Source organism: Sabethes cyaneus, chromosome 2 (assembly GCF_943734655.1).
Source record: "Sabethes cyaneus chromosome 2, idSabCyanKW18_F2, whole genome shotgun sequence".
Taxonomy (NCBI): domain Eukaryota; kingdom Metazoa; phylum Arthropoda; class Insecta; order Diptera; family Culicidae; genus Sabethes; species Sabethes cyaneus.
Window position 1 is genome coordinate 124,019,949 of NC_071354.1, and position 13,023 is coordinate 124,032,971.

Consider the following 13,023-nt stretch of genomic DNA (forward strand, 5'->3'; position numbering starts at 1 on the left):
ATTCACTTACACTGCGCTTTCGCGATTAGTGGTTAGTTAGTTTTTTTTTTGTGATATTTCAGGTGTCTGCTTACCGCTGGTGGGGGCTCGCACCTCTGAATTAGTATGGTTTTGATTAAAAGTCGTGGATTACTTACAGGTAGATTGTTATTTTCATCTCCTGGAGCCTGGGTAGATAGTGTCGGATTCCAAGTGGCGGGATTAATCCTCCTTTGTAGACTTGGTGACTGTGATACTAGATGTTCGCTCTGTTAACACTGTTCACTTCGTTTAACCACTTGGCCTTAAGACTGCGCCAATTATGCTATAAAGTTTCACGTTAGCATAAAAAAATTTATTCACTATACTTTTAACACTTGATCGTTCCTAACTACACACAAGACTGAATTGAAAATTAATTCTATAAGGCTTATATCTACTGAATCTGCTGATGCGTCGTTTCCTCGGGTGGTTCGATTCTGATTCAACCTTTGTCCGCGTGGTTCGATCGGGTCTTGCAGTCGTCATCGGTTGTTGATCGATGGTTGCGTTGATGGTTTGGTTCCTCGGTTTGTTGCTATGGGTCCCGGCTAGGTTTTCGCTGACGTCTTGACTTCGGGTGCGCTTTGGTCGGGTAGTTGTGGTGTAACGTATACATACATGCATACATACATACATACATACATACATACATACATACATACATACATACATACATACATACATACATACATACATACGTACATACATACATACATACATACATACATACATACATACATACATACATACATACATACATACATACATACATACATACATACATACATACATACATACATACATACATACATACATACATACATACATACATACATACATACATACATACATACATACATACATACATACATACATACATACATACATACATACATACATACATACATACATACATACATACATACATACATACATACATACATACATACATACATACATACATACATACATACATACATACATCACACACATTGCATACAATCAACATTTGTTTTGATTTCACACGTTTTAACGGTTTAATATACGGTGCTTAAGTGCTAAAGTTTAAATAACTTTTGAATGAACCGTCCGATTTTAAATAACTCGGTTTCGTTTGATAGATCTCAGCAGTAATTTTCAAATAATAATAAAATATGTGATGTTTTTCATTGAATTAATGCTTATATGTTACAAAAATATGTTTTAAATACTATTTTTTCATATTTCTTTATGTAACTTTCAAACTACAAGTCCAATCGTCATGAAATTTGGAAGTTAAGGGTTTGCAAGGCTCCTCTTTCATATGCAATCAATGTTCAAATCGGTTAAGGGACCTATGAGATAATGAAGTCCCATATTTTTCGTATTTTTATACATAACTTTTGAACTAAAATTTCGATCAGTATGAAATTCAATAGCGACCAATGGGACACCTACACCTTTCATTTGACACTAAAAACATTAAAATCGGTCCAGCCATCTCCGAGAAAAGTGAGTGAGATTAAAAGCGTCACATACACACACACACACATACACACACACACATACATACACACACACACAGAAAATGCTCAGTTTTCGAAACTGAGTCGAATGGTATATGACATTCGGCCCGCAGGACCTTCTTTCCATTTCCGGTTTTCCAAGTGATTTCTATACCTTTATACTATATATTTATATAGTAGGAAGGCAAAAAACATCTCTGACACCATTCACGTTTGAAACCGCTACCTATGACCGCAAAATATAATCCCACAGCAATTCGGAATATCTTCGTCAAAAGTGGTAGCAAATTTCACTAATACATTGTTTAGTTGATTGATGTCTCAATCTAATTCGGTTCTTTTGAAGCAAGTTAAATTATAATGGAACAAAATTTAAAGTAAATAGAACCAGAAGTCCAAGCACCCCAATTTTTGGCGTCGGAACTTAAAGGTGTAGGATAGTTAATCGATACTAACGGGATAATTACTTCAACTTTGCACGAATTGGGTAATTTAGAGATGTAAACTTGTTGAATTGTAAAAATCTTCTTACCAATAAAGAATGCAACATTATTGCACTTTATTTTTTCACCCCTTCAAATTTCGAAAATTTTTGAAGGGGGGGGGGGGGTGACAAACTTTTTTTCAAATTTGTATAAGCCTTATTTCACTTAAAATTTGTCTGTGTAATGAAATAGAGGTCCAAAACTAGGGTTATATGCATTTTACTGCCTTTTCTATTTTATTTGATAGACAACAAAATCAATCCCAAAATATTCTAAAAAACTATTTCTGGCATGTTTTTCGAACACATTTCCTACAAAACATTCTAAAAGGTGTATTTTGATTGTGTTTGCTCAAAAGGTAGAGTACAATGAGACGAGCCGTTGGTAGTAATTTGGTAGCACTAGTTTAATAAACACGTCAACAACGATTGGTGTTTCACAAACGGAGCCGTTTCACAACAGGGGACAAAGAATACTTTTTATACACCATATACAATAAGAGGAACAGAGAAAATCTGCTTTACCGACATTACAATTTAGAGCGTTAGGCAACACTTTGAAAGAACAATAAGAAACTGACAGCAGAAAGGGACAAAGTCGACGTTATCGACAACTTCACGGAGATTAAAATGTTTCGTTAGAGATGTGATTTTGTGGTCTAGTTTTGGAGCATGCAGTCGGGTTGTCATCTGTGAAATAAGGAGGAAAAACAGGATTTGAGCGTCACGAACACGACATAAACTTTGCGTGATGGAGGCATACTCTTATCGTAATTCAATGAACCTCTTCAATCGTTGAGGGTTGCTCTGAACATATGGATAGACCCAGCTCACATTGCCAGGGTTCTGTTACATAAACAGGAAGGACAGGAACTTTCAAGCCAACCGAAAGCATTCTGTATCTAACAGCGGTGTTTAATCCCAACAATGCCCTTGTTTCGTCAACTACATAAAAATTTTCAACCATAACCGGGCTATCTGGTGAAATAAAATAAAATAAATGCTATTTTGGAAATGAACAACTCCGCTGAAAAATTTGCGATGACCTAAATTTCGCTATCCGAAGCATATGCTTTCAGTCGCTTATCCGAAGAATATTGCAAGGCATATATACTATAGAGAGCCGCCATCTTAAACCGAAAATTACAATCGAACAGAATCAGTTGTCAAAAGTAAGTCCAATCGAACAGGAGACCTGTCAAACACCGAATAGAGAGAGCCTCCAAAAGAGTAACGACTAGAAAGCCTGTTATAGATAGAGAAACACCATCTCAAACCAAGAACATTGAGAATAAAATCGAAAAAAATTTTTTTGGCGGTTTTCGGAAGCTACATTTCGAGTTTTTTAGGCTGTGAAACCCACAGATAATTGATTTTATCTAAAAAATGTTTACTCAGGTTTAACAATTTTTTCTGCTCCCCAATTTTTAGACCCAGTTTTGAAGGGCGGGGGGACAAAAAATCAGAGGGGTTGTGCACAAGACACAGGTCGTCCACAATGGCGAAAAATTCAACTTTTCCCTCGTTGCCTGTGTTATTATGGTATTAACAGGGCAAGAAAATATAATAAACTCTTCAATCGTTGTGTGACCCTTGAAAGGACCGATTGTTTGATTATCATAACTCCAGCTTGCAATAAACTTGCACTAACGCACTTAACGTAATTCTCTATTCGGTAAATTGGAGTACCGATAACCGCTAACCAGGCACGGCTTGTTGCAACGGACCAACCGGAAAGCCTTAGCAGTTATGCGATCAACGAAACCGTTCGTGTATGGTCCTGACTCACGATGAAATACCACTCCAAGTGGCCAGCTGCAAATAACGTGGGATGCTTCTGGTCGTTTTGTTGTCGCGAGCAGCATATTTCCTGCCAATTCCAGAACTCCTGTAGCCAGATATTCCATCACGGCAGCAAAGTGAGTGCTTCAGCTCCAACACACGGTCACACGGTCAGCCGCCGATGAACACGTGCACGAGTCGAACGTGACTTCCGTTTGCCCTGGCAAACGATGTTGGCACTAGCTCAGCTAGCGTTTGAATAATGCTGTTCGCCGACTTACCATGTGTTATGTACCAAAGCAAGCGACAAGAAACGGCCACATCCATTTTTCCTGGTCCTTCATTCTATCATCTAGCAAAGTCGTGGGCTTAAACCGTCATTAGACATTACCTTTCTTTATCGACAGACTTCGCAGCGGGCTGTTTAGAGTACAGGAAAATTACGGGGTCAGTGTAACGACCTACTGACTCTATCAAGCAAGCACCGTCTAGCCGAGATTCGAACATGCGACGACTGGCTTGTTAGACCAGCATCGTACCTCGAAGCTAAGTAGGCATACGAAGCTATCATCTACGTTAAATAAAATAGAGCATTTCAATTTCAGTCTGAACAAAAGAGCAAAGTACCAGTGAGCCGTTCGCCTTTTGCTGCCAAAGAAAAATTACGCTACGTATTAGTACTGTAGCATTGGTGATGGATAAATTTGTGTTGCTAAGATGCAAAAGATGTTACTAAAACTCTGTCATTTGATTAAATCCATGGTTGCATTTATTTTGACGCTTGACCGAACACATTTACTTCGAGCTGGTATATTTGTTTGCTGCTTCTTACCTTTCGAGACGGCCAACTGAACCAACGCACAGTGGTCCCATTGCTATCAGAACACGCGTTTTTTTAATTGCGCCGAAATGGTTGATTATACTGGTTAAGTATGTTCAGAGAAATTTCTCAGCGTTAAAAGCTCTTTAATATGGCATGAACGATTATTTGATTAATCCCCCTAAAAGTTAGATAAAAAATTTATTTTTTGAACAGTAAGAGATACAGCAAAACAAAGTTCTACAAAATTTTTGAAAAGATTATTATAAAGAACTTTGCCAAAGAAAGTAACCTTCTAGCTATTATAGTTTTAGAGATAAAGAACAATTTTTATGGAGACTTTACGAAAATCAATTTTTTGACCACAGTTCTTTCTACAGTATTTATACGCATTTGACATGTTCGGCAAAGATTTTCTAACAGTCAAATTACATACTTTTGTAGAATATAGTAACTTGCTATCGTCAATATTTGCGAAGAAAATTAAAGTTTTCGTTTAAAAATTAACCAATTTTCAACAGCAATAACTCCCAAACATGCAAATATATTCAAACCATTTATTACCCATGTGAAAGTACAAGAAAAATACTACAAAACGCAAAACAAATTAGCTTGACCCTGGCTATCCCTCTACCAAAACACTCGCATTGAAAATTGTTACTCGGTTGAATTTAATATGGTGTAGTGTAAAAACCGTGTTATCCCGATCAAGTAAGTGTGCAAAATAAATTATGAAAATGTGTAATCCAAGCAGCATGGATTGTTTGTAGAGAAAAAGATTTTCAAAATTCGTTTTCGGATGAAATTTGATTACTGCAGTTCGAGGTGTACGAATTTCGAAATGTATTTGAAGATTCTTCATCCTCACTATCGCTATATTGTGCATATCATATGTACTGACCAACAGTTGCAGTAGGTACCCCAGCTAGCACCAACTCGTATATCAATGTACGAAAACTATCGTAAATATCTCCTAACAAGCTCGAAATCGTAACTAAAGCTGGATAAAGTAGGATCAAGTTGATTTTTTGTCGTATATAATAATAATGACTGACATACATACGATTTTCAGCACAAAATCGTAGAGTAGTACGGAGCGACTCGCGCTTAATCGGATATTGTCGTACATAAATACTTATATAGTCGTAACGCTCAAAATTATTCGTAATCACGTATATCGCCTCCAAAATAGTTCGGATATGCCAATTTTGCGAATGAAATACGATTTATTTAGCACGTATATCTGTACGTAATGCCGATTTTTACCTTTTTTATACATATGAAAATGCTAGCTGGGACATCTTCAGAGGACATGGCGTTTTTGTTATTTGGTAGTTCCCTCATGCTAGAAATTACCGGATCAGAAGATTCTAACAGACGGCAGAAGATCCGTATTTGTAGCCATTCTGGAGATCTTCCTTGTGTGATGAGTTCGGAACTGTTGTATGTCCTTGTCCACCATTGTCATCATCAGCTCGTAACCACTACCGTTCTACCTTCACGTACACGATGTAGGATGTAGGATGATTTTTTGCGATTTGCTGGTCTATGTTAATTTTTTCTTGCAGCGTTAGTGCAGTCGTTTCCTTTGCAAACTGGAGATGCAACGGCCGGCAATACCTGGTCGAAGACGATCTAATTAGGCTAATTCAAAGAAACATATCTGGTCGATGATGGATGTGGATTTAGGAATATATTCTTTCCATTTGTTACTGCTTTCATGGGAACAATTGATGTGATGTGATCATCATCAATGAATGTTTGCTAATACTCGCTAAGATCTGCGGTTTCATCTTCATCTTCTTTCGGTTACTGTCTTCAGTTCTTCATCAGAAAACGTGTTTAGTGATGCAGCTTTCGAGCTGATAATACTTGACGAGGTTTGATATGCACAGTAACAGCGATAGTGAGGATGAAGTATCTTCAAATACACTTCGAAATTTGTACACCTCGAACTGCAGTAATTAAATTTCATCCGAAAACGAATTTGAAAAATCTTAATAATCCATGCTGCTTGGATTTCTCTGAACATGCTGAGAAATTTCTCTGAACATACTTAACCAGTATAATCAACCATTTCGGCGCAATTAAAAAAACGCGTGTTCTGATACCAATGGGACCACTGTGCAACGTCCAGCAACAACAAGCGAACAGAAGCGCGAGAGGTGATCGGTTAAAATTATGTGATAAGAAGCGAACAATCAGATCAATCTAAATTAAATAGAATTAAAATCAGTGAGTGAAAATTCCTTGAATCTTCATGAACATATGTTTCGTTCTTGAAAGAACGGGTTTTCGACGTGATATGCTGGAAATTTAAGCCTTCTTTTCCGTCTTCTTGGGCAGCAACAAAACAGTTTAAATATTCGGAAAGACACTTCTCATAGTAGTGGTGACACGGGACAGCAATTTGTTCAACTCCTCGTTGTTGTGGATGGCCAGCTGCAAGTGACGATAATTCTGATCGTTTCGTTGTCGCGAGCAGCATATTTCCTGCCACTTCCAGAACTTCAGCAGCCAGATATTCCTTCACGGCAGCGAAACGAGTGCTCAACAATTTTCGATCGGATTCTATAGGGCGTAAATTAAATACAATCATAAGGAAGCATAACCCATAGCTTATCTATACCTATAAAGAAGGATTTCTGTCTGTCTGTCTGTCTGTCTGTCTGTCTGTCTGTCTGTCTGTCTGTCTGTCTGTCTGTCTGTCTGTCTGTCTGTCTGTCTGTCTGTCTGTCTGTCTGTCTGTCTGTCTGTCTGTCTGTCTGTCTGTCTGTCTGTCTGTCCGTCCGTCCGTCCGTCCGTCCGTCCGTCCGTCCGTCCGTCCGTCCGTCCGTCCGTCCGTCCGTCCGTCCGTCCGTCCGTCCGTCCGTCCGTCCGTCCGTCCGTCCGTCCGTCCGTCCGTCCGTCCGTCCGTCCGTCCGTCCGTCCGTCCGTCCGTCCGTCCGTCCGTCCGTCCGTCCGTCCGTCCGTCTGTCTGTCTGTCTGTCTGTCTGTCTGTCTGTCTGTCTGTCTGTCTGTCTGTCTGTCTGTCTGTCTGTCTGTCTGTCTGTCTGTCTGTCTGTCTGTCTGTCTGTCTGTCTGTCTGTCTGTCTGTCTGTCTGTCCGTCCGTCCGTCCGTCCGTCCGTCCGTCCGTCCGTCCGTCCGTCCGTCCGTCCGTCCGTCCGTCCGTCCGTCCGTCCGTCCGTATGTTCCTTATAGAATCGAAAACTACGGAACCGATCGGCATGAAAATATGCATGTAGAGGTTTTTTGGGGCCAGGAAAGGTTTTAGTGATGGTTAGAAACCCCTCCCACCACTAAGAGGGGGGGGGGGCGGGTCCCATACAAATGAAACACAAATTTCTGCATAACTCGACAACTAATCAAGCAAATAGAACAAAATTTGGCATGTGGGTGTTTTCGGTGACAAGAATTTATTCTATGGTAAATTGAGACCCCTCCCCTCTTTATAAGGGGAATTATAACTCCTCTCCTCTTTCAAAGGGGGGGCTTCCATACAAATTTCCTCATAACTCGAGAACTAATCAAGCAAATGGAACCAAGTTTGGCATGTGAAGGTTTTCGAGGGCAAGAATATTTTCTGTAGTAAATTAGGACCCCTCCCCACTTTAAGAGGGGGGGCTCCTGTACCAAAGAAACACAATTTTCCTCATAACTCGAGAAGTAATTAAGCAAATGGAACCAAATTTGGCATGTGGGTGTTTTTGGAGACAAAAATTTTTTCTATGATGAATTGGGACCCCTCCCCGTTTTAGGAGGGGGGGATCCTATACACATGAAATACAAATTTCCTCATAACTGAAGAACTAATCAAGCAAATGAAACCAAATTTGGACGTGGGTGTTTTTGGAGACAACAATATTTTCTATGTTTAACTGGGACTCCTCCTCACATTAGGAGGGGGGGGGCTCCTATACAAATGAAATACAAATTTCCTCATAACTCGAGAGCTAATCAAGCAAATGAAACCAAATTTGGCATGTGAAAGTTTTCTAGAGTAAGAATATTTTCTATAGTGAATTAGGACTCCTCCCAACTTTAAGATGGGGGGCTCCTATACAAACGAAATACAAATTTCCTCCTAACTCGAAAACTAATCAAGCAAATGGAACCAAATTTGGCACGTAGGTGTTTTTGGAGACAAAAATTTTTTCTATGATGAATTGGGACTCTTCCTCACTTTAGGAGGGGGGGCTCTCATACAAACGAAATACAAATTTCCTCTTAACTCTAGAACTAATCAAGCGAATAGAACCAAATTTATCATGTGGGTGTTTTTGTAGGCAAGAATATTTTCTATGGTATATTTTCTATGGATTTTTCCACTTTAAGAGGGGGGGGGGCTCCTATACAAACGAAATACAAATTTCCTCATAACTAGAGAACTAATCAAGCAAATGGAACCAAATTTGGCACGTGGGTGTTTTTGGAGACAAAAATTTTTTCTATGATGAATTGGGACCCCTACCCACTTTAGGAGGGGGGGGGGGCTCCTATACAAATGAAATTCAAATTTCCTCATAACTCGAGAACTAATCAAGCAAATAGAACCAAAACTGGCATGTGGAGGTTTTTGGAGGCAAAAATATTTTCTATGGTGAATTAGGACCCCTCCCAACTTTAAGAGGGGGTGCTTCTACACAAATGAAATACAAATTTGCTCATAACTCGAGAACTAATCAAGCAAATGGAACCATATTTGGCATGTGGGTGTTTTTGGAGGCAACCATTTTTTATATGATGAATTAGGACCCCTTACCTTTTTAGGAGGGGGGGCTCTCATACAAACGAAATACAAATTTCCTCATAGCTCTAGAACTAATCAAGCAAATGGAACCAAATTTATCATGTGGGTGTTTTTGTAGGCAAGAATATTTTCTATGGTATATTTTCTATGGATTTCCCCACTTTAAGAGGGGGGGGGGGTCCTATACAAATGAAAAACAAATTTCCTCATAACTCGAGAACTAATCAAGCAAATGGAACCAAATTTGACATGTAAGTGGTTTTGGACGCAAGATTTTTTTCTATGGTGAATTGAGACCCCTCTCTTCTTTAGAAAGCGAGTTATGGCCCATCTCCCCTTTAAGAGGGTGGGCTTCCATACAAATGAAATGCAAATTCCTCTTATCTCGAGAACTAATCAATCAAATGGAACCAAATTTGGCATGTGGGAGTTTTAGATGGCAGAAGTTTTTTCTATGGTGAATTACGACCCCTTCCCCTTTTAAGAGGGGAGCTCCCATACAAATGAAATTCAAATTTCCTCTTATCTCGAGAACTAATCAAGCAAATGGAACCAAATTTGGCATGTGGGAGATTTTGGAGTCTTGAATTTATTTTACGATAGTTAGAGACCTCTCACCCCTGGGCCCTGTGGTAGGGGGATATGGACTCTCATACAAATAAAACAGAAATTTTTGCGAAACTCAAAAACTAATCGAACTCGAGAAATTCGAGACTCTTCCATAAAACATTAGTCAATACAAGACCACAAAAACTATCTATAGTCACACCAGATCATTCAGGACGAGACGGTCGCGAGTGTTGCCGGTGACCCGCCGTCGGAAGCGCCGCCCACTGGGGGGCTTGCAAAACTCGAGATTGTGACAAAGATCATCCGAGATTCATGATTTATGTACAACACAGGTTAATTTGTGGCAATACGAAGTTTGTCGGGTCAGCTAGTATGGTATATATTTCTGTCATCCGTGCTAGGGAAGTACTGACGAGGGAAGGCAAAAATATGAAAATAATTCAAAATTTTCAAAATCAATTCGAAAACAAAAATTTTACAAATTCAATTTCAAAAACAAAATCAATAGTTTTCTATATTTTCAATATTTTCAATCGATTTTCCTATCAATTGGTGTAAATATCTTGGAAATCTATTGAAAATTGACTGAATTATAAGCCGAAGCGTGAAAACGCGTTTCTACTTTGATGACGTCATTTCCAACAACCAATCACAAAGCGAGAATTCTGGTAAAACATAGGTTCATTATTTTCAGTTTTTCAATAGTTCAACATCAGGAATCCACACTTTTCTTTATTTGGGTCAATTCTTAGAAGATTTTCCAATCGATTAGTGTAAGAATATTGAAAATCGATCGGAAAACCGCTGAGCTATTAGCGCTCAAAACCTTTCATTTTTCGTGACGCTCGCATTTTTCGATTTTTTGGAATGACGCCCTATCTCAAAACTTGCCGTAAGACGTAGTCCTACGTCAAAATTTTAAAAATAATTTGGAATGGCCTAACTTGACTTCAATTATGAAATTTATCTGAACCTAACTTACTAACCCTTTTTTTAATTTCTCTTTTTCGTTTTTCATATCTAATGCTCTTGATTAGATATGAAAAACGAAAAAGAGAAATTGAACTTTTTTTTAGTTGGCGCTCCTTCAGATAATTATTTTTGCATAAAAACCAAAACCTGAGCTTCTTTTGAATGCACTTTCATGAAAAAATAGTCATTAGCTTGGTCGCATCGTTTTTACGATGTAGCCCGTTAGAGAGTTTAGAAAATGGTGTGAGATCAAAAAATAGTGCAAAAGAAGCGCCATAAACATGCTTGAGAATGGAAAATACGATCGATATGATTATTAATGCTTGTCATTTTCGATTTATTTATTAAAACATGATACATGACAAAAGACTTCTGTCTTTTAAAGTGTCACTAACGAAAACATATCGTACAAAATTGCTAGCAACCTTTTCTTTCTATTTTTCGTACAAAATTTCTAAACTCTAGTATCTATTGATTCAGCCTGCAAGTCGTTGCAAGTTCGAAGCCTGCAAGTCGTAGGCGAAATACGTATCTGTCGCGAATAAATATTAGTAGTGGAATTTAATCGGAAAAACAATTGACATGTTTCTCACTTTTCTTATATTTCAATGCAAATTTCAAAATTGCAAATCGTAAACACATACACATACATAAATTGATATATACACACATGCACACACACATACATACATACACATATACATGCGTACATACACTCATGCATCATTCATACATTGAATACAATCGACATTTGATTGATATATTTTGATTTTACACGTTTCAGCGGTTTAGTTTAATATATGGTGCTTAAGTGTTAAAGTTTGAATAACTTTTGAATGGATCGTCCGATTTTCAATAACTTGGTTTCGTTTGATAGATCTCAACAGTAATTTTCAAATAATAATAAATTGTAGGATATACCTAATTATTATATGTTACAAAAATATATTTCAAATACTTTTTTTCCACATTTCTTTATGTAACTTTCAAACTGCATGCCCAATCATCACGAAATTTGGAAGTTGAGAGTTTGAAAGATTCCCCTTTCATATGCAATTATTTTTTTTAAATCGGTTAAGGGACCTACGAGAAAATGAAGTCTTATATTTTTCGTATTTTTATATATAACTTTTTAACTAAAAGTCCGATCAATATGAAATTCAATAGCGCCCTATGGGACAACTAGACCTTTCATTTGACACTAAGGACTGTATCGAAAAGTAATTAGCAACTTTTAAAATGATTTTACTCAAAAATGGATGAAGTAATTTTTATGTGCGTGCAAGCAAAAGTTTGTTTAAATATCTAGAAAAAGTTATGCAATCGATTTGTTTCGATTATTTTTTTACTTTTCGCTGTGCCTCGGATTGCTTTTTAAATCAGAAAAAAAAATTCTGCACACTTGGTGCACTGAAAACGGTGTTTTGTTATCAACCAAATCGCAAAACGGTTTAAAGTGCACCACATAAGCGAAAAATATCATCGATAAATAAAGAAGAGTTATCTTTGAAGGATCTGCTTTGGTCCGGAAGAAAATCTGGTTCCAGTTAGCCCCCGGTAGATTCTGAAGTATTAAGTCATATTAAACGACACCGATTGGTAATAACGTCTTATTTGGCTAAAATACTTAAAATAAGCATTGCAATAATTCAGTGAATCAGCGTCAGGAACTCCGCAAAGATATACAAGAAGCATGAGGATTCTAAGAAATCCGGAGAGCAACAATCTCGAGCCTAAATAAGGGCACGGTAACTATAAACGGATAATAGACAACGGCAACAAGTGCGTCTATATGGACGACGAAACTTACGTCAAACAGGATTCAAAAGCGCTTCCAGGGCCGAAATTCTTCGCGAAATCGGCGGACGAGGTGGTGAACGATACCGACTGTACGATTGCGCTAGAAAAGTTTGGACAGAAAGTTTTAGTATGGCATGCTTTTTGTACTTATGGGCTGCGATGCATATTTTCTTCACAAAGTGTGCAATAAATGCTCAAACTTACAAATATGAATAATTGTAAAAAATATTGTGGCACCTCTACAAACAGTATCAGTCTTCCCCTATCTTTTGGCCGAATTTGGCATCTGTACATTGCGCTAAGCCTGTACTTCAGTGC